Source organism: Zootermopsis nevadensis, unplaced genomic scaffold, assembly GCF_977971745.1.
Source record: "Zootermopsis nevadensis isolate Lab colony 2312 unplaced genomic scaffold, Znev_1.0 Znev_ptg000001l, whole genome shotgun sequence".
In the NCBI taxonomy this organism is placed as follows: domain Eukaryota; kingdom Metazoa; phylum Arthropoda; class Insecta; order Blattodea; family Termopsidae; genus Zootermopsis; species Zootermopsis nevadensis.
In genome coordinates, this window is record NW_028259133.1 from 7,551,961 (window position 1) to 7,579,163 (window position 27,203).

General features: G+C 37.0%; 1 long non-coding RNA gene across 2 annotated transcripts; it reads right to left on the reverse strand.

The window, feature by feature from the left end:
* Positions 1 to 1,946: 1,946 nt before the first annotated feature.
* Positions 1,947 to 26,624, reverse strand: LOC147875188 (uncharacterized). Of its 2 annotated transcripts, none has more exons than XR_015533549.1 (2): positions 26,361 to 26,624; positions 1,947 to 6,298 (listed from the first exon to the last, which is right to left on the reverse strand). It is a non-coding gene; the product is annotated as an uncharacterized LOC147875188 (long non-coding RNA). The 2 variants fall into 2 exon arrangements; XR_015533548.1 differs by lacking the exon at positions 26,361 to 26,624 and adding an exon at positions 11,250 to 11,330.
* Positions 26,625 to 27,203: the final 579 nt, after the last annotated feature.

A 27,203-nucleotide genomic window follows, 5' to 3' on the forward strand; every position in this document is an offset into this window, starting at 1 on the left:
ACAGTTGAGCCATTAGTACGTGAGCCTAGTCCTTTTGAGGTTGAATCTGCTATTCAGAGATGAAAAAGTAGTGATCAAATTTTGACAGAAATGATTCAAGCATGAGATGAAACATTACGTTCTGAGATCCATAAACTCCTTCATTCTATTTGGATTGAGGAAGAATTGCCTCAGAAGTGGAAGGAGTCTATTGCTGTAGCATTTTACAAGAAACTGACTAGTAATTATCGAGGCATATTACTGTATTGAACCAGAATTTTATCCAACATTCTGCCCCTCAATGTTAAGACCACACTTGGAAAAGTTATTGGAGATCATCAGTGTGAGTTTTGACGTAATATATTAACTACTGATCCGATTTTTTGTACTCGTCAGATGATAGAGAAGAAATGAGAGTACCGTGAAACAGTACATCAGGTATTCATAGACTTCAAAAAAGCATATGATTCAGTTCGGATGGAAGTTTTGTGCAATATTCTCATTGAGTTTGGTATACCCAAGGAACTAGTTAGGCTTATTCAAATGTGTTTAAACGGAACCTGCAGTAAAGTCCATTTAGATAATATTTGTCTGACACGTTTCCTATTAAAAATGGCTTAAAACAAAGAGATTCTTTATCACCATTGCTTTTCAACTTTGCTTCAGAATATTCAATTAGGAAGGTCCAAGAAAACCAGGTGGTACTAAAGTTAAATGGGACACATCAGCTTCTGGTCTATCCTGATGATGTAAATCTATTTGGAGATACCATAATTACTGTAAAGAAAAACCACAGAAGCTCTAATTGATAATAGTAAGGAGGTTGGTCTAGAAGTAAAGAGAGAAGACCAAGTAAATGTTAATGTCTCATCACCACATTGCAGGGAAAAATCCTAACATAAAGATAGCTAACGGATCCTTTGAAAATGTGCCAAATATTTGGGAGCGACAGTAACAAATGAAAATTTTATTCACGAGCAGTTTGAATTCAAGCAATGTTTGCCACCATTCAGTTAAGAACATTTTCTCTTTCCGTCTGCTGTCTAAAAACGTAAAGATTAAGATATAACAAACTATAATGTTGCCTGTAGTTTTGTATGGGTGTGATCTCTGAGAGGAAGGGAGGAACGTAGACTGAGGGTGTTTGAGAACAGGGTGCTACGGAGATATTTGGGCCTAAGATGGATGAATTACTATGAGGCTGGAGAAATTTACATAATGAGGAGCTTCATAATTTGCATTCCTCGCCAAATACAATTAGACCGATGAAGTCAAGGAATATGAGATGGGCAGAGTATGTAGCCGACATGGGAGAGAAGAGGAATGCATACAGGGTTTTGGTGGGCAAATCAGAAGGAAAGAGACCATTGGGAAGACCTAGAAGTAGTTAAGATGATAATATTAAAATGGATCTTAGAGAACTAGGATAAGGGGGTATGGCCTAGATTCATCTGCCTCAGGATAAGGACAAGTGGCGGGCTCTTGTGAACACGTTAATGAACCTTCGTGTTCCATGAAATGTTCGGAAATTCTTCAGCGGCTCAGCGACTGTTGGCTTCCCATGAAGGACTCTGCTCCATAAAGTAAGTAATATAACAAAAATAAACTAATAGCTTTAGGCCTAGTTAATCTGAACACTTTTGCGTGTCTAGGGAAATGTCCTCAAAGGAGACTTATTGTCTAAGAATCTGCATATGTCATTTGTAGCAATAATGCACCAGCTGAAGGATTTTCTCAGTGCACTGCTCATGCTAAAAGTACAAAAATATATTATTTTTCTTGTAGTCAGACTAATACCAACAGTGTCCAAGGTGGAATGACAATTTATTTCACCTTTCAAAACATCTATGTGAATTAAGCATCAATAAATCATTTGTTACAAAGTGCTCTAAAATACAAACTATTAAAAATAAAATTATACTTCAATAAAATATCAGACTGGAAGAAACGACAATAACACAAACTGGTAAATTTTTGTGTGCGTTTAATTATTATGATATTACATCTTAAAAATATATTGCTTATATATGTAACCGTATTAATGTGGCCAATACTATAAATCAACAAATCAAGTAGACTAAAAATTATTTACAGAAATGCCATACATTCATATTATAAATAGGCCTACTGTCTTGATAAATAATTACAATCTATTTAGATAGATCACTGTTGATGAAAAAGGCATGATCAACAAAACAAATAGGTGTAATCGATATAATACCTCACTAACAATGAATTTTAGTCTGGTCCTGCTTAAAAATTAAGTGTCTTCTTTTTTATAAGTTCTCAGTTCATTTTAATTTGTGAAGTGTCGAAGAAACATATAGATTAGATACCGAGCATAGAACATGGAGGTTGGTTCAACGTCGTCATCTAATCGGATTAGACTGATTCAGTTCATAAACTTAACTGCAGATAACGTTTTCCACTAAACTTTATTAGATTAAGTAAAATATAATTCCAGTGTTATTGTCATCACTTGAAGAAACCTCATCTACTGGATTCACCTATAATGTTGCCTGTAGTTTATGAGACAAGCTGTAGGCCTCTTTTCCCATGAAATATTAGGATTAAGATTGGAATATCAGAGTAATTATTTTGAAAACAGTATTACAGATTGCTTTAGAATCTGCGTCTTGCAATTTCTGGGTTAGAATTTTATAAGCTACACCTTTTTTGTGGTATGTCGCCGTAGTTTTTAAATTTTTCTTTTAAAAGACGTTCCGCAGCTTGGAATAGTCTATGAAATCAATACAGAATTACAGAGGTGGCGGAGTCATGAGACACCCTGGGCGAGTTCGATTAGCGAGGTCCCATAAAAATATATTAGGCATTTTGGATAACTGCAATTATTATAGTATATAATTAAAGATTTGAAAAACTACCGACAATTTTCTCAGTTCTTTCTTTGTTGTTGTCGGTCTCAGATAAAAGTGCATGGAGTATAAGAAAAATGCGGAAAAATATGGGAAAAGACAATTCCAATACATACAAGTGCAGATGTGAGGCACGCGAACAACTGCAGGTCCTGAGCCGTCGCCCAATTCCCCCATTTCCTTCGCCATCACTGGGGAACTGTTTAGAAAATTAGTTATGTTCGAGAAAAAGTGCACTGCATTATGCTTACTGCTCAGCTGCGAGGTGATGATAAATGGGGTAACATCTCTGGGTTTCCCTAAATACAAACACACCGATGTGGATTAAAAAGTAAAGTAAAGTTTGTCCCACTATACGCCATGTAGGCGTTTGGGGTGAGTGGAGGTATAGCTCCTCCCTTCCTTGACCTCGGCACTAGATGGGGGTGAGTGGTCAGCATCACGCCCCGGCCGGCTTTACCCCCGGGAAAGGACGCCGGTACGCATTGTAGAGGAGGCTGAGTGGGCCCCAGAGCCGGTCTGGACGCAGAGGCTAGAGGAAAAATCCTCTGCCCCAGTCGGGGATCGAATTCTGATCGTCCAGCCAGTAGCTAGTCACTATACTGACTGAGCTATCCTGGCTCATCAACGATGTGGATTGCTCAGACAAATTTTCAAAATGCTCCTCTATCCAAATATTAGACTGCAAAGTAATCCCCTCCAGATTTTAACTGAGTAGTCCCGGCTCGTGCAGTTAAAACTGAGTAAAAAACTGAGCGTGTGTTGGTACCTTTAGTTAAATGGTAGTTCTCTTCTGTCCAGGGATTGGTCTTTACCGCACAGGTTAACACAGAAATACAAACATTCCCCGATTAGGACTGGTGTTCAAGTGGTCTAAGCCCAATATTACTCACGTTAAATATTCTGGTGACAAACACACCGATTGTTTACTTTTTTATGTGCGCCCTCGTCGACCATGCGTTGTCTGTGACTGTAGATGCCTGGTTTGCGATGTACAGAACGCAATGAGCGGGGACTGCACTGATTCTGGGTTGGTTAACATCTACACAGCGCGCAACTGCCATTCACTGCATGACCATCAAATTCCATGTTGCTTCATATCTGATAGTTGTACAGTCTGTCTCAAAACAATTACAAACTTATGTTAGCCTGCAGATACCTTGTAGATATGCATCTTGCCTCTTTGTCATCGTAAATGAATTGAAGTCTCACAACGTCTATGTTAAATGGTAAAGGCGATAGTTTACATTACTTTGTTTTTTTGCTGATCTTGGTAGTCTGATGATGTGTGTTTTTGGCTCTATAGTTCACTGTACCGTGCCCTTTTCTTAGGAATTTCTGACATTTTTTCGAACTCTCTCAAAACTGTTAGGACATCTTGGACAAGGCGACGGTCCGTCGCAAGGCCTGTGACCACATGGGACAGCATAACATACGGAGACGCAAACAAAAATGCATGCATGAAATGGGTTTCGAAACCAAGATCTTAGTGTTTGAGCAGCCAAAATCTTGGTGTTGGTAATATTGTATTATGATTATAATTTAATCAAGTATCAGTCTAAGCAGACAGACCAGAAGTGCAAAAGAATACGACTACAGTAAGATAGGACGTACCAATTGAAGTCGGTACATTTGACCACAGATTTAAAATTAGTAGGCCTATTTGAATTGTTCTTCTGTTGTTTTTATTGCTGATTCACTGTACCCTACTTCTTTATTGCGTGTTCGATGTCCGTTAGACGTAAATGACGAGTGGGGTGGGTGAGAGGGGTATTAGCCATACTATAAACAGTATTTCCCAGACGCAGTACTTTGTAGCTCGCTGCCTTGTTCTTGTGTCAGTAATGTCTTTGGTTTACATGTAGTAGTAGGCTATATGCGTTTGTTTTCCTTCTGCCAGCAAGATAGTTACGTACTCAAAACGCGCAGATTTACTCCGACTATAGAAGATGAAACGCAGTTTTTTTTGAGTTAGGATACATTGTTATGAGAGGCAGCATACATGAAAACACAAAGCCGGTGTACAGTGCCAGGACAACAGTTTTGAGATAAGTCAAATACACCGAGAGAATCGAAAAATGTTTTTTTCAGTAAGACGTGTGATGATTCAGTGATAAAATGACCGAGTAGGCCTATGTAAGGGGTTGATTACTGAAGCTGAAATTGAAGATAAAGATAAACTGAATTAATTAAATGTGGTAACTAAAGCAATAATTCATACAATTTGTATACAAGACTGTGTGGGAAGAATTTATTGTACAGTAAGTTCATTGAAGAAGTTGAACCCAAATGTTGCCTTCTGGCGTCGGCAAGAGCTGCTAAAAGGTAAGTAGATTTGATTTGATTTTATGAAGCAATATTTGACTCGTATCGGGAAAACAATGTAACACTTGACGGTTACCAGTTCCAACCGGAATCCGGCAAGTGACAGTTGCGTTCAACTTTATCAGCGAACGCAGTATATGAATGTGACTTAAGAATCGAATGTTGAAATGCGAGTTCTTGTTTACTGAAGAAAAAATACGTAAACAAACGGACTAGGCCTTTCTCACGTACTAATGTCAAATTGATGGGCTTATAAAAAGTATTTAACACTTATGTTTTGTTTCAAAATGCCTGCAGTCAAAATAACTTACATGGATTAAATGCGTTTTTGAACGAAGTGTAAAAATAAACGAAGATCTTCCATCCGCATGTTTCATCTCTGAAACTTCTGAACGGATTTTATTCATTACATTTATAACGGGGGGGGGGGGGGCAGCGGAGGGAGAGCTATGCTAAAAGCTGGTCGAATTTAATTTTAGTTCGTATGGTCTTCATTTCACGTAGAGCTAAAATCGAACTTTATTAATTTTCTGAAATGAAAGAAAAGTTCCCATCTTGAAAAAGATTGGTACATGCCATTTAAAGAGATTGTAAATACTAAATATAAATCTAAGGAAACATGTTACCTAAAAGGCTCGGCTCATGCGTGATTAGCTTTGCAAGCACAAATATTCATCTCTAAAACTAGATTTTTACTTAGACTAAATTAAAGCCCACGGCAGTGAAATATAGAAACACGTAAATAGCGCATGTACAACATATAATTGGCATACTTCATTGGGTAAATCCTTTCCACTCTTGTTATAGTCTACTTCGTAGTCATTTTAGTGTGTGTGACGTAATGAGTATAATATAACGCCAGGGAGAAACCGTAAGAGACGATGCCACTTGGGAGGCCGATGAGAAGATAATACTAAAGTTTATCTTAAATAAGACGCAAAGGTTTGGACTAAATTCATGAGAATCAGGATCGGGACCAGTGTCTGGTTCTTGTGAACAGTTGACCGTCTGAGCGATTCCTAGATTCTGGAGAAGGCATCTGTTCCATGAAGTTCAAGTTTTGAAGTGGTGCTCCAATAACAGAAGTCTCCCAGGTTCCATTTCACCTTAGGTCGTCTCTGAAACAGGTATCAGAATATGAAAACGGTGTTTTTGTCAGTGAAGTAGCCACAAAAGCCAATTCCCTGAGTGGTCTGATTCTCTTTCATTACGAACTATGGACAAAAGGAGAGGGTTCAAGTTGGGAGGGGTAGAGGCTGTTCAGTTTATTTTTTACAAAATCGGCTTTAAGGGATGAGTAATGAAAAACTTTTAGAATTAATCAGCATTACGACAAGCTTAACACTTTGCATACCGCGTAGTGTATTAGAATATCAAATAAGCAAACAAACAACTATTAACACTATAAAAAATAAACTATTTCCATATGCGTTTCAACCTCAATCATTTAAACCATTTGATTAAATGAATTGATTTCCCAGATGCCACTGATGATGACCTCTTGAGGTTGAAACGCGTATGGCAATATTGTCTTTTTTATGGTGTAATAGTTGTTTGTTTACTTATTTTATATTACGACAAGCATTAGATTCGCTATCTTTAAGGTGAATATGTAACGGTTGGGAGTTTTCGGGAGACTTATATAGGGTCAATACGGATTTGTCAGTGCTGATTGGTGCAGTGGGAGAGCGGGTCGTTACCCAAATGCAATATTTGCCTAAATTATGGTTAATTCTCTATGTATGACAGGACCCATCTTCGAAAGCCGGAGTATGTAATAACTCCAGCCGCGACAACGTTAAAGGCAAGTAGGCTATTCAGTTGATTGCAGGTCATGCCGTAGTAGCTTCTGCAGATGGAAAAACTGATTGGCCTGCACGGAAAACACAACCCTAACAATTTTGTTTGAAACATCGCGTTGTCTCATAAACATGTGAGGTTCTTGCCAAAGTTGAAGATACGGATTCGGTAAGGTTTTCATATAAAGAATACATGTCATTCATTATATATAGAAATAATATGAAAATATTATGTAAGTTTTGCGAAACAATTTCTTCTTATTTGTGAGTCACCTTAATTGAGATACGCAGACCTACAGAACAATTGGATGAATTTTAATTTTGGTTATTGTCATCTATAAAAAAGGTTTATGCAAATAAGCTTTTTATTATAAGATTTGGCAAGCCTTTATTTGGAACGAAGTTTAGTCGTTTAGCTAAACAGCAGTTTGATAATTCCTAATAATATTATTTGTTATTTATGAAAAAATAATGTTTGACTGACGATTAGTTTGGAATAACTACATTTGTAAAAGTAAGAATCCTTTATTCATTGATGTCGTTTCTGTACAACCCGGAAATATGTCTGACCATACATATGACCGCATGTTTCAGTCGGAGAAACCCTGGACATATTTTGATAGAATGTAACATAAACATTACGCAATTTCAGGCAATCTCATGTTCTGTCCTTTAATTTGTATGCAGTCACTAATGACAATATGGCGGACTCACGACCTCCTGAAGTGGATTTGACACTGTCCTCAATTAACATTTATAGGTTCCTGAATGTGGGTGTTATCACATAACTTCGAAAAATATGTAACTTTTATAAAGTTTCTAATGTTGTATATTAAAAAATATAATGAAAATATTATTAAGTAATACAGGTTATCTTGACGATATATTATAAATTTAATCAGTAGAGCATCGCGTAATGATGTCATTAAGAAAAATTCACAACTTATAATTATACTTCTGAAAATATTGCCGTAACAGTTAGTATCTCTAATATCTCGTTAATATCTCTATTGCGTTTCTAATATTGCAATTGCAAAAACCGTCCAGAATTTAAAGAAAAATGTAATCATAAACAGTTTTATCTCTCTTCGGCCTATACCAGGTGTTCTTAACCTTTTCCAGACCGAGGGTCACGCTTGTTTATCGACTTGTGATCTAAAGGTTATGCATGGAAACACTTGATAGAAACTAACGTCACTGTAATATAATTTCAAAGATACTAATGAAAACTGCTTCACATATTACTCAAAAATTGTTTTTAACAAAATCATTCATGAGTAAGATATTTGGCTTTACTATTGCTTGAATAATAGTTATCAGGGTTAATTTCTATTGTGATGCTCATGCATCCCTCCACGTCACTGAGACATATCCCAGTTCTTGATCTGACGCTCTTCATAAAGCTGAATAATTGCTCCAATTACTGACGACACTGACAGAATATGTTTCTTAATATGCAGAAAGGATTTTTCATGATGCAGATTGACACAGCAGGCGTATTGTAAAAACATGCATGCGGGGCTGCACAAAATATCGAAAGCCGTGCGCAAGACGCTGTTTGATATTTTTGGGAATAAGGACAAAAATTGGACTGATATTTTTAGCATACAATTTCTAATTTTTAATACACACCCTGCAGGAATTCATATATTATTGAGGCAGAACTCGTAAGTTGTTTTAGAACTTCCTAAATATGGATGATTTAAATCCACAAACTTTACTCTTTTTACAGCCCATTGCACAATGTGGCTTAGGTGACAGTAATGATTTCATATACTAACAAATATTATAAAAGAGTTCTCCTATCGCTCCGACTTATGTGTCATGCCGTATGTGTTCTTTGCACAAAATGAACGCATGAAGAAGATTTTATTCCATCCTTCCACAGGATTTATCTTACGAAGTAGACTGCACCAAACAGTCGTACCTACTATATACTGAGAACACTTATACCAAGATCCACCAATTAGTGTTTTATAATGCCGAGCTTAACGCATATATAATTATCTCTCTGATACTGAATTTAATATATATCAATGTGGCTAAATTCTGAAAAAACACAGAATCAGTTGAAAATGAGTTTAGGTTTATGCTACTATCTAAGTTTTGTCGTCATAATGTACTATATATGTTGTTTGTAGGTTTATTTTATAATCCAACGACGTAAAGATTTCTGGCCGGAATATATGCTTCGAGGTCCCTTGTCCTGTATCATCCGTAACAGAATTTAATCTCGATAATGAAACTTTTTTACATTTACACTGAAAATTCTCGTATAGAATGTATCATATATTAAGATGTTTAAAGAGAATTTAGTCCCCGGTTTGTTCATCCCGATTGTGGTAACTCAGACTCTCGGGCAACATTTTATGCATTCTTAAAATAGGAACTACATCTAATAATCAAGTTGGATAGAAAAATACACTACTGCCCATTAAACAGCATCTTGCGTCTTGGTTGCCGTCCCATTTTCGTCTCTACCAATCACGTTATAATTTGCACCTCTGACGAATAAATAGGAAATTTTTAGTGTAAAAAATACCTTGTCTGCAGAAGTAACATCCATATGAAATTGATTTATTTCCTGGAAACTGTCTAGTTCGGCGACATAATCCAGTAGCGAATAAATCCAGTAAGTGTTCTGTTATAATAACCTAATTATCAAAGGTACGATTTGGGGTGTGGCTGGCTGGTAAATAGTGACCGAAACGGCTATAGCGACTTGAATGTATGAATATGAGATAAATCGATGCATCATTTGATTTGAAGGAATTATGAGAATTACCTAAATGGGAACTAATGTATACGAGTATTTAGGTTTTGTGTTTTCTAATACTGTGTAAATTATTAACGTGAAATGAATTCCCACTACCAAATTGTTGACTAATTAAAAAAGATTGTAAATAATTACAGTGTATATAAACTATGTCTCCTGAGGTAAGTTAAGATTAGCTGGAGCTGTTAAATTCCCTGGTAAACCAAGCTTCAGGAAATATCATCAGTTCTGTACGATTGAGAATCTCAATGACGATTGGTGGTCTTGAGGTTTCAATAAATGTCTGTGATGTGCTTCTGAGCCCAGAACATTTTAAGGTTATTTGGCCACATTAATTTTATATTTTGTTCTTTTGAACCTAATAAAAATTGTCATTTTGTTTATGGTATGAAGTATTGATTTCCATTACAATCCATAATATTGGCTAGAACATGTAGAGAGGATGGGAAAATGACGAATACCGAAACGGGCCTTTTGGTATAGACCAAAATGAAGAAGAGATTCTGGAAGACCACGACAAAGGTGGATTTTATAGAAGCCGGAACGGACCATCGTCTTAATCCGTGAATTGGAGAAAAAGAAAAAGAATATCGGTTTCTCGTCTTTCTAATGACGTTTGGGTAGCGGTCAGAGACTAGTGAAGAAGTCTCATAATTGGTATTACAAACTAAGACAGGGGAACTAATTAGGAGCAGAAGATAGACCTATTACAAAACAATGAACGTGGATTTTTAAAACCTCTTAATGTTAGACCTAAAGGCCTAAGACAGTTAATGCAAGGAGGTATAATACGCATAATAGCTGGAACTAAAAAAGAACAAGACGTAATTAGGCCAAAAATTGGTGGAAAATCTTGTTGAAAGACTAAGAAAGAGGTGGGAGGGGAAATATTATTTAAGGGTGTGAGATGGTTTGAAATGACTTAATATGAAAGTTACTGGTTTATTTTGGAGGTGTTATATTGTAGTTCTATTACAAGAGATTAAGTCTAAAATAGTTATGTAGGTTGTAGTTGTACTAGATCTATATAATTGACTATTGGGCCTGTTGCTTAGATAATGAATGATCATAAGGATTTTAATAGACAACTTCAGTAATAAGAACAGTAATTATAGTTTTTCTTTGATAAAAATATCCTTTCTAAATGAACGTGTCTAAAATACTTAAAAAACCCAATTGCAATAACTTTGTGTGATTCGAATGAAAGTGAAGGCTTAGTATAGAATTCAACGTTTATTAGAGTGACATTAATATCCAGCAAAACATGGCCTATTTTAGGGGAAAAAATCTGTATTCAGGCAGTTTGGAAATGAATTGGCATAAGAGTATCACTGGAAATGCTAAGGTCTTTTTTACGACGTTTATAAATACAACTATACAAAATGGCTGCATTTGGCCACAGTTATCTGAACACAGTTGGCGGCTTTTGATTCTTATCTTATAAATGAATATTTATGAGATAGTTGTACATCGATGTAGACCAACATTACTTACGTATTTCCGGTTCTTACTATCTTACTGACTATCAACATTTATCTTCCGTACGACCTCATCAGACCAGCCAGCTATTGCAGGAAGGAAAATGGCTGTCGTAACTGTTTTTCCCCCACCATTCTATCTATCTCCAGCTTCTGTACTTCTGCTTGTAACATTTTACGTCCTATTTGGCAACATACACGTGCGTATTAAATTTTTAGGAGGCTCTTGGAGTCGTCTTACGCCCTCTACCACCAAAAACCGGAAAGAGGAGGGGACGAAAGCCACCAGGAAGAGGAACAGAGCACGCTCTCGTACTTTGAGTGCCTTTGTTTTATGGTGGGTACGTGTGATGCAGTACGCTTGGTTAATTATACATCAGAAACTCCATGGCTATGTTTACTTTGCACATATCCATTGCCCGGATGGATAAACATTAAGCAACGAACATTAATACGTACAGCCGCCTCATATATTTGATATCATTTTGCAGCACTCAGTAATTTCAAAGTCTAATACAATTTTATATACAGAAAGTATAAATTAATATATTATTTTAATGATCCAGGAGATAGGTCCAAGACTTTACTATTTTCTCGCAGGTTTTTAAGTATCCTGTTTATGATAGGAGTTCATGTAGTCCTGTCAAGATATTAAACCACCGTACCAAGGTCTCACACCCTGCCATAAGTTTCATTAGCTTTGTTGGTTGTACAAACCATATTTATTTTTGCATTAAAAAAGGCAATGCGTAGATATATACTACGTAACTGGAAATCTGCGACCATGTAAAACACCAGAAAAGCGCCTGCTGGACTAGAACTTTTTTAATCCTAAGCCACATAGTATGAAGTTAACCTTTTGTATGTAGCCAACGCCATGAAGTGATGGAGTGACATTTATAATCTCGGAACTAGTCGGAGATATGTGTCAAGATCATGAAATATGGCCACTAATTGGCCTAACTTCGTGACCAAAAGAAGAAGAGAAATATCTTTGTTCAAGTACAGCAAAAATATCACTAGAATATTCAGTATAACCACGCATCTTAAAACACAGTAACCAGATGAGCAGTTAGTTTCGAAAACGAAGGTGATACGTTGAATAACAAAAAAGTAATGTTTAAGAGTTATAAGAAACTCACTATGCCTATGATCTATAAACAGGCGAGATTATTGTAAAATCAGTCATAGAAGGTTTCGTGTCCTACGAAACCTTCTTCTTCTTCTTCTTCTTCTTCTTCTATGGCCTCCTCAATTCTCCTCTTCCATTCGGTAGAATGATTACACAGACATGCATTGCTGACACATGTGAGTTTCTGATAAAAGAGAAAGGACAGCTAAAATCAACGTTCAGAGTAAAGTACTACAGTACTAATAATGTGATATAAGAAGATGAGGAATGTACCACAAACCATGAATAATTTGATCAAAACCCGGAGTAATTATAACCGTTTATAGTCTTTGTAAGAAAAATTATTCGTCCCAGCATTTACATATTTATCACCATCGCTTTCTGTCGTCCATTTCGTTCTATACTTTTTTCTACCTATCCTCCTGCTTTCACTGATTAGGCTGTCTGTCATGTTTTGACTTAGATCCTGAAGCTGTGAATCATTGAACATTTTGTAGGGCTTCTTGGACGGGTGATCGGTCCATCTCGAGACCTCTGCCTAAACAGACCAACGAAATACAATACAAAAAATCGGAAGTATATCCATGCATAATTCGAATTCTTAGGAGGCCACAAGAACGAATGTCGGTGAACTTCTACCGGACAACACGGTACAACAACAGTCGATCTGCTGACGACAGTTCGCCCTATACAGCTGCCCAAATTCTGAGGGACCTACTCAGTATTTGAATACTCTTATTGAATGATAAGTAGAAGGTAAATAGGCACATTAAGGTCGAATATGGAAGTTAACGCGAGGTACAAGGAAAGATCGTGTGTAAGAAGCGAAAAGAACAGGTAGGAAGGATGACTGAACAGAAATATAAGTGATGTGAAGGTTAAAATGCTCAGAAGAGGTTTTAAAACGGGAATTATATCCGATGTGTAGGAAGGAGAAAGAATTGTGGCACCTAGCCTACATGTTCCGCTGCGCGGGAAGAGAGAATGGTGGTAAACTAGACAGAAAGCTGACACAACATTGGGTCATATACCTACATAAACAAATTCAAGGAAACATTGAACTGAGGGCTTAAAAATAACAGATGGAATATGTGTCAAAATTATGGATAATAAAACATGCAATAAATCTAGATTTAAGTACACAGGGACGAAATAGATAATAAATTAACAATAGCTTCTTTAAACGATAGGGCATAAATGTAAAATACACACAACTAGTTATAGGTTTTCAGATTTAAGAAAATGAGAAATGCAAGGTAATTGATGATAGGCTATGGCTACAGATTGCGGAACATTTTAGAAAAGCAGAAATATATTCAACGGGATTTAATGAAGAAGGTGCGGAGAAACGACCAAGGAGTCATTCCACTCCTTCTCAGACTTGTGTATGACAGACTGAATACACGTATCATATGAACATATACGATCATAACATATCTTATGCTAAATATCATGTCATAGTCCCGCGTCGTAGCCGCGCGGTCTGAGGTATCATGCTTCGGACCGGCGATACGGAATGCGCGCTGGTTCGAGTCTCGGGGGAGAAGAAATTTTCTCATGAGATTTCGACCAGTGTATGGGACCGGTGCCAACCCAGCATCGTGAGGAAATTGGGGAGCTACAATGAGTAGCGTGATCCGGTCAGTAAAACTAGCAATGGCTGGGGGTTCGTCATTCTGACCACACGTTACCCTGTATCTGGTCGGATGATTTGTTCACCTCTGCTTAGGCATGTGAACGTGAGGCCAGCAGTCAAGCTAGTCGGCTTTGGCTCTCAGAGGGCTGTTACGCCACGGATTATTATTATAATTATATAATGTCATATTTCACACACAGTACATCACAATGTTATTATCATATCACATAATGCCCTACACGTTTGTTATAAAATATTATGGGCTATGTTATATGTAACGTCGTGTAGTGTAGTAATATATCTTATATATAACATCATATATCACATGTCATATCATCCTATCACTGACTGCGACAGGACGGTCATTTAGCAATCTGTCCCATAATGCAATCAAAATACAGTGGTTGGATTCGCCCCAAATCATCTGCTCGTCGCAGAGCGACTTTCAACTGAAAAGCCCCGATATATTGAGAAAACGTGCAAATGGAAATTTACGGACGTTATCCGTACCTTCACTATTTTGTGACTGGCTCCTTTCTGTCGAAAATATTTATAATTTCTGGAATGACAAGTATTTATTAGTGCTACATGTTTCTTCAGTGTCAGTGTGGCAGTGACTGTAGTTCCATGACTTTACGTAACGTTGAAAAATGGTAAAGGTCTCAGCGTACGTAATTAACTTTTGTAGCATCGTCAGAAATGTAATATGTGGGACTTAGAAGGGATGTTGCGAGCCTCCTAGGGAATATGGCGGCCGTGGTCTCGTAAAAGTAGATGCCGTTATTAGATAGTAACTGGAATTGGGAGGGGAGTGAGAAGGAAGAAGGAAGAAGGAAGCCCGGAGATAAAATGCACAGAAAATAGCATCTCCTCTTATACGCGCCTCTGAAGAAAGCTGTAATGGAAAACGCCGCATATGATCATAATATGGAACTGTGTCCCATTTAATATTCCACTGGTGACTTAAAATTTCCTGCGTGTTTCTAGATCGTATACATACGTACGCTTGTCTAAGTAGGTCGATAGATAATTATCGATAATTGAAATGCCACTATCGGTTTACGCGGCAGTCACAATAAGGTCGTACATTTCTAATGGAACCAAACTTCCTTTCTCTGAGTCGCGATAAGGGACTCGTCACAGGTTCGGGCTGCCCAGACTGAGAACCGAGAGTAGTCCAAGAAGTTGGCACTCCTGTTTCGTATTCGGAAGGTCCCGGGTTGAAATTTGGGTCCAGATACCTGCTGTACTAACTGAGGTTAATATGAATATGACTGCCTTCTGTGTTGTTGCGACGTGCAGTTAGTTTGGTAGACGTTTATAGATGTTTCAGAGTTGCTTGCTGCCATCATCATCATGACGAACAGCTGATTATGGAGACAGCAAGTACCTATAATCTTTGGTAAACTTCTAGCAGGTTACAGGTCACAACAACCCAGACGACAGCCATCAACATTTTCAGATACCTTGATGTTCTTCTCACTCTCCCTAGTAATGAAACACCGAAAAATTACCTTAAATTAGGCCCCGACCACTTTCTATCATACAATTTTCAATTTATTATTTATTAATAATCTTACCATTAACACCATACCTATAGTTTGAACTATTAGAGCTCGTTACCGAGGGGCTAAATAGAATATGTAGTTTAAGTCATGAACCAATTGATTAACAAACATGTTTTTTCTCAGTAATGTTTATTCCGTAGGTCACAGGCCTCCTATGCCTTAAAATAGAACAAGATCGCTTCCTTCCGAGTTTCTTTCCATAGGTACAGTAAAACACATAGGCCTAATGATCGTTTTCAGATTTGGCTACTGACAATTCATCTTGCTGTTGAGGGCTATAATGTTTATCTCGTTTCAGCACCACTTTCTACGATATTTGTATGCAATTTAGGATGGACTCATATAGATCTTATTAATATCTAACATTTTATTTGGATTGACATATGAGAAGGTGTGCAAAATAGTAAGGAATAGAGTTGCGAAGTGCGGGGATGGAGGCGTTATTCTAGTAAAATTAAGCTTTTAACCTTCACGACCTTTCCTAGTTTGAAAGTGTTGTTTTAAAAACTTAATAAATTCGATTGGTGGATGGATATGTTAGTAGTTATTAAGAAAGCTACGCATTCTTGTCAAATGCAGCGGGGCGTCGAATAATGTGACAGGACGAACGCGTTCGGTGAAATTGTGGGACTGTAGAAGAAGCGGTGATGGCGTATTTCAAAATACTATACTGACATTCGCATGGAGGAACAGAGAAAGGTCATAAAAAACTTAGGGTAGGTAGCATTCCGGTCGAAGTTCGAACCGAGCTTCTCCCAGACACTAGTCGGATTCGGTACCACTTGGACCAAATTTTTCTGTAGCTGATGACGCCTACATCGAAAATACTCGCAATTAGATTTATATGAGAACGATTAGACGAATATATTTTAATCCGCCATCATTTTAGCAGGCCCACTGCTAATAATATTTCTGACGTAAACTAAAATCATCTTCGCTTTCTTTAATTTCACTCGTGTCCAAACATAGATTAATGATGTCTTCATAATACTGAAAATAATAATAGGATCTTCACTTTTTCTGTAATTCTGACTCTCAGTTACAATGACATATCTTGTAAGAATAACAGCAGCCAAAAACAGATTAATATTCTCTATCATTAGAATTATTTTTGTGGACTTATTAGAGCATTCGCTTTTTGAACTTGAATTCTGACTGTTATAAAATGCTCGTTTGTATGTTTCGGACCGATAACAAAATGTTGCCGCAGTAAGTATACTTGTCTTTCGTTGCTTTATGGTTTGAAGGAACGACATTCAGATTCGGTATCATATCACTGAACTATATTTATATTTCAGTTTATCTATTACGTCCCTTACAGACATAATAATAGGTTCTCATTATCACGTTTAATGAATTACACGTGCTCATCACGTCACTGGAACCCAGTCCATCATGGTGCTTTCTAGCTGCCTTACGATCATGCAAACTTGAGAGATGATAGCTAGCATCATTTTAGATGGTTTGAAGTGTGTTGAATGGTGGTACTTTATGATTATTATTATTAAGTGTTCTGTCTTACGACAGGTCCATTGCTCTGCCCAAAAAGAGCTCTCCAGTTGTCCCTATTCTCGGCTTCTCGCTTTAATTCCTGGAACGTCATCTTCTTTCCTTTTTTAAGGTCGTCGGTTAGCTGTATCAATCTTCTTCCTAGTCCTCTCTTTCCTTCAACGTGGCCTTCGGTGATATCACTCATTAATCCATTCCTTCTCATAATATGTCCCAGCCAGTTAGCTTTCCTTCGTGTAATCGCCTGCAGAATGCTTCTTTGCTCGTTGACTCTCCTCAATACTTCTTCGTTGGTCACTCGATCCGTCCACCTGATCTTCTCTATTCTTCTCCAACACCACATTTCAAAACTCTCCAGGTATTTCTGTTCCTTCTTCCTGAGTGTCCAAGTCTCTGCTCCATACAGCGCGACACTCCATACGTAACACTTCACTAGTTTCTTCTTCATCTCCAAGCCCAACTTGCTAGTGAGAAGTATCCTCTTCTTGACGAAAGCTGCCTTGGCCATGGCTATCCTTGCTTTTACTTCCTTGGTGCATAGGGCGTCCGTCGTGACTATGCTTCCCAAGTACTTGAAATGCTCCACATTCTCCATCTGTTGGTTTCCAATTACAACGTTCAATGGTTCTGCTCTCGGTGCTATCCTCATTACCTTTGATTTTTTAATGTTGATTTCCATTCCATACTCTCTACCTGTTTCCACTAACTTGTCCATCATGTTCTGTATAAGTAAAATTAATAAAACTTTTGCTATCATTGCGAAGATAATGCAAATTATTAGAGGGAACGCTCGAGAAAACAGTTATGTCCTAAAGTCTGTAGACCGTATGACTGGCATATAAGCCTCACTTCCGACGTATACATGTAGGATGGTAAAGTTATGACATCATAAATTGATTTTATAGAGCTATAGGCGTTAGATAGAATGCTAAAAGTGAAACTAAACAAAAGTTCAGAGATTCAAATTTAAGAAAAGACACATGTTTTATGAATACGCAAGAACTTATGACATAAACAAAGTGTTATGTCCACTGCGATGCTAATAAATGATACAGAAGTTCCAGATTGAAGGCTGTTACGACAAACGTAAAATATAATTTAGATTTGGACGTTGAGGATTTGACAGTAAAAGAAATGGAATTAGAAAATTATATTAGTTGTAGGCTGGAGCGCACTAGGTTGATTGTAGTTCAAATAATTTGTTTTTGCATTATTAAGTAAACGATCAGATTCGCCTAAGGTATTACGCATTTGTCATGGTTTTAGTTACTGTTATGGCACTGTAATTTAATTGTTTTGTTTTTAGGTTTACGAGATAATTACGTTATTGTTCAAAGGTGAACAAATAAACAAAGGAGACGTTGAATTCGATATGTTTACAAAAATAACGGACGTGGAATCTCAGATGGCTTAATGCTATATGGAAAATTGTATACAAGCTTATGTGTAGTTTATAATTTTCTTCCATAATCCTAACCATATAGTGGAATGTTATACTGGGATATATATCTTTAACTCATACTAAGAGAGAATGGACCATGTTCTTAGATATTTGGTATTCAATTTCGACATTTTATAACCATATTTAATAGTAATATGACCTTTACCCTGGATGAAAAGTGCGTTTTATCTTTCTTCATTAATATGTAGTTATAGTGGTATTGTACATGCACACAGTATATACCATAGTGCATGCTTTGGGGAAGGAACTTTTATTGCTTTAAGTTACGACCATCCAGAAACTTCATTCCAGCTCATCCATTAGGATTCCATTGTCTGTTCCAACCAATGGGAGCATTTCTCTCCATCATCAATCTGCCTACAAAGTACAAACTCTCTCAAAATTCTAGAACAGTGAGTAATATAAAATAGGAAATAAAGCAGCATATCCCCCAGAAATGTTTGTTGTGTTGAATCAAGATTAATTAAATGCTGCAGACTGCTATACTAAATCCCTTATAACCTCTCAGAGTTACGGTTGCTATCAACGACAGTTTTATTTGATTTACTATAGGCTACTAAAAATCAAGATAGCTGGCGGGTGACAGTTTTGCCATTGCACTGATTGTCAAGTTATAAGAACTAAACCAATTAGTGTCAGCCAAGATTCCCTTTGGGTGTTGGATTTTAAGGCAGTGAAACGTAATGCCAAAGAAGTGAATTTTAACTTTAATAAATAGATGATATTAAGCGATATAATAGCAATAAAGTGTGAGACTAATTAATAACATGCATGGTTTCATATTTCATGATATTCGTAACATTACTGTAGGGTACAACAAGAGTCTCGCAACCTTATGTACCCTCCATTTTGTTAGGTTACAACTTTGACAAAATCTCTTATTCCTAACAAGAAATTTAGTAATTTTCTTTTCACCAAAACATCTGGTTTGGTCGTGGGCCAAGGCCTCGCATCAATCTCTGTATGCTTGTCCCCAAGTGCTATTATGTAAGGTTAATTATACATAATCTACTATTGAGGTTATATTGCAGCTATAGGCCTAATTTCAATATCACCACCAACCCAAGTGAGAACCAAAGTTCAGGTTTCTCTACGCTGCTACTTTATTATGGCTTTTACAGTTTCACCAACTGAAATACTACCTCTACTAGTGTATGAACATGTTTCGTAAGAAATTAAATACTAAATTGATGAATTACAATATTTGATAAAGAAAATTAAATTGAACTTGCCCTAAGTAGTATAGGCCTATTCTTATAGACTTCGAAATCAAACAAAATATTTCTGATTTACCATTATCTAATTATATATTCACAGAAATAACTGAACAATTATCTTTGTGACGATACGAGAAAGAGGAACTTAAAATTCGTTGTACTACTAGAGGCAGACTATCTTTATTGAATCTTATTATATTTAATGACGTTATTTCACAGAGTTAATATGATGGTGGAGCATGCATCTATGTTATGTGGAGATAAGGACGCTCATTCCCTTGTGGCGCCAATATGCATTCAACTATCGTGATATTTTTTGTTTTAAATATGTCAGCCTCCATGAGTGTTTGGTCACGGCAGGCCTACACAGCTGTTGTTACTGAAAAAGTGTAAAATAGATCTGTAATAGGCCTTCCTGTTGAGATAAACAGCAGACCTACAATTGGAAATCCTGTAAGATTTGGGAGCCAAAATTTTAGTAGACGTCATATAAGAAATTTGTTGTGTTTTTGTGGGTATTCAGAACATTATAATTGAGTAGTTAAAAAGATGGCAGACCAGTTTTAGAAAATTAGGTATACTCATATAAAGGCTACTAATATTATTGTTACTTGCAGAATAAAAGACAGACTTCATCGATAATCTTTCAAATCAAGATCGTGCAGGTCTCCGAACTGTTGTTGTGAACCAGCTTCGCCCATGAGATTACCTATGGCCTACGTAGACTAAATTGTAAAGCCTACAGGAAGTCGTTAAGCTTATCTAAGTAATTCACTTATGATTCAAGGAAGGTTAGAAAAGGAGTAGTTATAACCTGATTCGTGTGACTAACAATAATTGTGTTGATTTGCTGCCAATGCTGCAGTGTTCTGTTACTGATTATGAAATAATGGTTAAATTCCAGTCTTTTGAATTTATGTTCCATTAAATGTCGATTTGCTGTTAATCAAAATTAATCCGTTTCAGAAATCTTTTTTGAAATCAATTGTATCTGACGTACTGAAATGTGGGTTACAACCAAGAGGCTGAGGTCACTAGGGGTAATGGGCCGAATAAGTAAAAGGATTAAGGACAGCTAGGCTCTGGTTTGCCATTAAGTCTTAATCTGTTTAATTTGAATTTAATTTGTACACCGTCAATTGATAACAGAAAATATTCCCTATGAACAATTTCGTCAGACATGTTGGTTGAGCTAACATAAAATAGTTGTTTTGCTCTATGTTTTATAAAAGGGCTAGGCTATTACAAGGGAAAACGGATGTTCTGTAAATTTCAGTACAATATTTAAGTCTTCGTTGTTATTTAAAAGAAGAATAGAAAAGCAAGTTTCTTTCATGTTTATGTTTAAAATTTTAATATTCATTTTATTTCTGTAGCAATGATATTGAATAATTTGTTTGCCATGACAAAGTGCAGACAAGCAGAAAAATGTTGGATGAATAATTAATGAGATTTAGAATTTTAATAAAGAGCCAGGAAATGTTTTTAAACTTGCCAGAAATCCTTTAGGACTTCGACTTTAAATCAGGATTCTTTGTTATTTCTTTTAAATGGTAGCTATAATAGTAATGTTAACACTAACAATGGGCTTCTTGCCTTTACAGAGTATAAAAAGATGGGACGTGATAACTCAATCAGCAGTCATTTTACGCCCTATTTCAATAAAGAGATAGTGCCATTTGAAAGACTATGAAATGTTAATGACACACTCTACCTGTAAGCAGAAGCTGCCTCGTCCGTTTATTATGTTACTCAGCTGAACTATAGGGCGTTATAGGGTGTCACAAATAAAAACTTTCTTTACTCTCTCTCATCCAATGGACAATTAAGAGGATGGTGTAGTGTTCAGAATCTAAGTCAGCTTTCTGAAACACTTTAGTAAAGCCTCTACGTAGTTTTGATTATTGTAAAATAAGTTCTTATGCCTATAGGACAATGTTAGTGTTGCAAGGTACAAACCATAAAAGTATATAATTTTTGTTTAGAGCCGGTGAAAATTTCCAACTGTGTTCATTTTTATGTAATTACGCCTATGTCGTGTTTATTTAACAAGTTTTGCAGTATCACCATAAAGTACCTTTCTAAGGGGTTAACGAAATCATAGAACTTGAAAATTGCCCTAGTCTCCAACGGAACACTTTTCTGTCTTCTTGTTTCCTTCCGCCCTTTCTACAATTTTGTTCGTCGGAGTCTGTCCTACACACATTTGACTAACTCTTAAAGTTCTTATGTCCATCTCTGTTTTATCGCCAAGAAACCAAATGCAGTTTCATGCATAAAGCGATCTATTTTGTGCGATGGTTAATTCCAAATGAGGCCGGAATGGTGTAATATATACCGGAATACGTAGGCGTAGAATTTCAACATTTGTTCTTTGTAAATTTTGATTTCAGGCTGCTTTTATTTTGCGTAAAAATTCATAGCCTCTAAGCCTACTAAACAAACTTGCCTCAAGTAATATATCGTCTGCATAAGTAAGACAAGTTATCTTCTCATTGTTTCATGCTGCCACAATGTTGCTGTTTTATAATATACAAAGAATTTTTGTAGCAACCTAACAAATTTGTGTATTATCAAAGTTATATTGCTATACATAAATGTTTGACCTTGTAAGAGGCGCTATTGTCAATCCCACCTGAAAATGTCATTTCTTTTTCCATGCTAGTACTCCCGAATGTAGGTAATTAATAAAAAACACGTTTTGTAGCATCCATTGGCATAAAATGCATATCAAATTTTACCCAAATGCGTGCAGCATTCCTCGAGTTGAATAATGCGGACAGACATACAGACAAATATGGTGAATCCTATGCGTTAATTTTGTGTGCATCATGCAAAGAACGCCTATTAACAAATAGGCCAATTAAATAGGCCAATAAGGAGGGGCAACATTCTACACGTAGCCTTTGTTTCTAACAGCAGTCTGCCTCATTTTAATCATATACCCCTTCATACGAGGTCTGTCCAAAAAGTATCCAACCTTGGGCCGGGAAAACAAAGTTCTGTATCTGGGGGGTTACAATACCTAATCCCCTTCAAAGTCGGCCCCTTATGACTCCACACACTTAGCCCAGCGGCCCTTCCATCGCTGGAAGCAATTCTGGAAGGTTTGTTTCGGAATGGTGTGCAGCTGCGCCGTCGCGTTCCGTATGATGTCCATTGTGACGACTGGACCTTGGTTTCCGGGTCATATCCGTACACCCACGACTCGTCACCAGTGATCAGGAACTCAGGATCTCTGTTGCCACCACTCTTCGCAAGCCTAAATCCTCAGTTGAAATAGTGTAAGGGGGACCTCTGCTGATCCCAACCTCATCAGCAATTTTCCGGACGGACAAACGACGGTCCTCCGTGATCAATGTCCGCACTTTGTCCATGACATCAGCATTTCGGCTCGTTGATGGTCTCCCGGAACGCCGGTCACTGTCCGCCGACATGCGGCCATCTTTAAAGCGGTTGAACCACCCTTTTTGGACGGACCTCGTAGTTAAATCGACTTTGACCAGTTACTTTAATTTTACGCTACAGAATAAAAAAAATGTGCCTATAAAGAAAATAATATTAGGCTGTAATATTTTAAATTACTGAACATATTGAATTTTATACAGTAAGCACTTTCGTGTTTTAATTTTAATTAAATTCCTCCAGGTTGTGTTATTGGAATGAGCAATTATAAGTGAAGGTTAAACATCTCCTGAAATTTAAATCTGAAGAGTGTCCTGATAATTTTAGGTAGGCCTAACCATGGAAGCCAACTTCTGGTATAGGCCTATAGAAGCTCATTTTTCTCCATTATTCACAGACATAACCTATAATAAAGCAGCATATGCCCAATAATTATGTCATAGCAAAAGTACATCATTCGGACATCGCTTCAACAAACAACTTTGGAGATGAAGACGTTGGCCAGAAATTATTTCAAAGGCCAGTGGGAAAGTATTTCGGAAGCAGCAGAGAAGTATTGAAATCGTACATACTGCTGAGAAGAGGAAAAACAAGCCTACTAGAACAAGGAGCAGAAACCTAAATTCAATGTGTACTGATATCAATACAATTTAGGGTAATTCCAAGAGATACAGGATATGGCGGATATCATTTTGGATATTAGAAGGCAGAAATTACTGCGGTTCTGTGATTTGCATCCCTACTAATGGTCTTCTATTTCTAGGGTCTAAGAATGTCTATATTTGTGGCTCCTGGCAAGTTACATCCTAAGTAAACTTGCTCTACATGTAAATATTTTTGGCATGTTTCTTCTGACCATAAAATATAATATATTCTTCAAATGGAATTAAATAAGTGAGCATGTGTTTTGAAAGCTAGACTGCGATTTCTCATCACACATTCGCCTTTTTCCTACTGGGTTATCGCGCAGTGCAGCCTCGATTCTCATAGAAATGGCCGACTATTTTTCGAGATTGATGCCTTGTGTATTTGGCTGAATGTATCCAGCGAAGCTGTTACATGTAGCTTTTAGGACAGGTTCCGCACAAGAAGAGAAAAGGTTGTTAATAATTTTTAGAAGAAATCCAGAAGACAATTTAGGCAGTCACTGGACATAGGGTAAGTGAAATTCTTCTTTGGATTACTCGAGAAATTAATGGAGGAGAATAATCTCTTGGATCAACCGTGAAAGATTTTTAAGTTTGAGGAAAGGGAACTTCAGTAAAATAACAAAGGACTTGAAGAAGTTATTGTAATGAAGGGTAAATTCTGGATAAAGGGCAGACAGTGAAAATACTGATATTCTGTAGTGCTGAGGGATTTTCATACCACTGTTTTGTATTTTCTAAGGAAGAAAATAAAAAGAAATCCGAACTTTAATATTCTACATTCCTCCACGTTCAGATGTTCATATGGAAGGAAAATAAATAACGAGCTCTTATTTTCTTGGCTCAAAGATTACTTTTCCCCGTGGAAACGGGCAGGAAAAGTAATGCCTATTATGGACGGGCATTCAAGTAATATCTCTTGAGAAGCAATTAAATTTGCGGAGAAAAATTATATGGGCCTAGTCGTGCGCTGTTTTTCGAGCCATACAAATCATTACCTTCAAACTCTGGATAGGTTGGTTTTCAAGTCGCTCGAAGTACATTCCAGTATGGAGATAGATTTATAATAACCTTAAAATAAAAAGAGCTTCAGTTAAGACAAGTTTTAAAAGCAACCACAAATAAAAGTGTCACATTTGCTTCGAGATAACTGGAAATATTTTACCAAATGTGGAGCTATTTCGGAGTACGCATCTTCTGTTGCGGAACCACACTGAAAAACACATATCGAAATCAATCTCTTCCACAGACAGTGCTTTAATATGCATTGGACATTAGTATTTGTCATTAAATCTCCTGCCACAACTCCTTCATTCTCTAAGTAAGCAATTGCATGATATTTCTCCAGTTCCAGTTCTTACTAAACAGACAAGGAGCAAAAGAAAACAAAAACTACTCTAATTTATTTGGTAAACACTGAGGATGCGAAGAAGAGAATAATAACTAAGGAGAAGAAAACTAATGTGAAAATATAAGACAAATCGGTGAAAACTGTTCGACTATTTCTAAGTTAATCATAGCTAGGAAACTGGCAATGAATTCGATGACAAATGAATGCTTCGAATGTGGCAAAAATTATTACGAAAGAAGTAGTAGAAGAAGAAGAAGAAGAAGAAGAAGAAGAAGAAGAAGAAGAAGAAGGGAAGTACGATTGGATAAAGTGATGATGACTGTCTTCAGGGTTTTTTCGTAGTCTGCTGTTATCATCGTGCGGGAAATACAACGAAAAGTACAGATGAAGATTACGAAGTAAACAGTCCTCGAGAGGGCATCTCTCCCGACTACTAGATACCATCTAGCCGTAGGGGTCGAGACAGTTGGCCAAGTGAGTTGTTTCAGTTTTTTAAATATTTAAATAGCATCGTAGTTTAGGGTAGCATCAGCACTGTGAACTTACGTAATATAAATATTATACTCATTCTGTTGCTTCTAAAACTTTTTTTGAAACTCGTTAATTTAACGAATGTGAGACCTTTAAAAATATGTGGGCCTCTCCCCCGGAATTATGCCATGGAAATAAATTATTTTTGAAGGAACATTTCATTAAATGGGCTAGTCATTGTCTATGAGCTAAATGTTGTACGCCTATATCTTTTACCTGAATGAGGTAAGGTGCAAAAATTTAAACTTCTGTAGCTGCAAGTCTTTCGACAATTTCTAGGACAGATTTCTGTTAAAAATGATTTTAGTGGATTTAAGGATGAAAAACGAATACAGGCGGAGAGATTCCATCTCTTTTGTTTCGTGCACTTTGTGCAAGGAAAGCAAAATAAGCGTTTGTAGTTGTTTTGTTAACAAAACGCCCCAAGTTGTTAGATTTTACTACATTTTCTCTTTTTAACCTTTATGCACTATAGGTTACTGAGACGAATTTCACGGTTTAACGGCTAGAAAACATTTCTTGGCGAATGACAAGACGGATGGATTCCACAACACCACAAAACACAGTAACAATCCCAAGTCGTAACAATTTTATTGCACCCTTTCTGCGAACAAGAATGTTTCCCATTTTAAGGAAAATTTTTATCGAAATGTTATTGGTTTGGCTCACCATATTTCTTTGCAACGTCTTTTATTCTCGGTTCTCTTTCTGGAACAACAAAACTACATTCGTTAGGACACACACTGCTACTGCTTTCCTGAAACCAGTTTCTCTGGATGTGCTCCTTGTGAAAGTATCGGTTACTAAGAGAGCAAGGTCTTAACTGTAATACATCATTCTATTTTTATGGTTTTACCGCTGTCCTTTATTTGCCTGTGGTACAGCTTCAGCCAACCGTATACACAGCCTTCCTATCTCAGTCCATAAAACTACGTTTTCTAATGTGCTTGATGCCTCCTAAATCATCCAAAATTACAGCAAAGTTCGCTATACATATCTCTTCAGTTCCCGTACGTTTACGTACACAATATGTCTTCGGATAAGACGCCATGTTCTTCCATTTTGCTGAAAGTCAGCCCCTTCCGTCTACAAAGGAGAGCCAATAGTATTCCACGATTCTGACTGTGGCCATTGTGAGTTACCAATGATTCAACGGAACGGTCTCCGGCCATTATGGAAAAGGTTGGGCTGCCTACAGTTTTGAACTGTTGCCTCAGAGACTGTTCTAGTTGCTATAGCAACGAAAAGGAGCAGCCAATCATAATCGAGATTCCCTTTTATGAAACTTTTAAGACTCGGAACAGGGTTGGCTGTAGGATCTCTGACGTTTAGAACATGGTAACTGTTCAGTCTCTTCTTGAACCAATGAGAGATTAGGAAGAAGAATTAAGGGTGAAGAGGGTTATACTGCGTAGAAGAAACGACGTTAGAGACTCAAATTACTTGTCAATTTTGACGTAATTTATGATCAGATTTTATTATTTTTGCAGTAAAATGAAAGTCGGGTTTTCG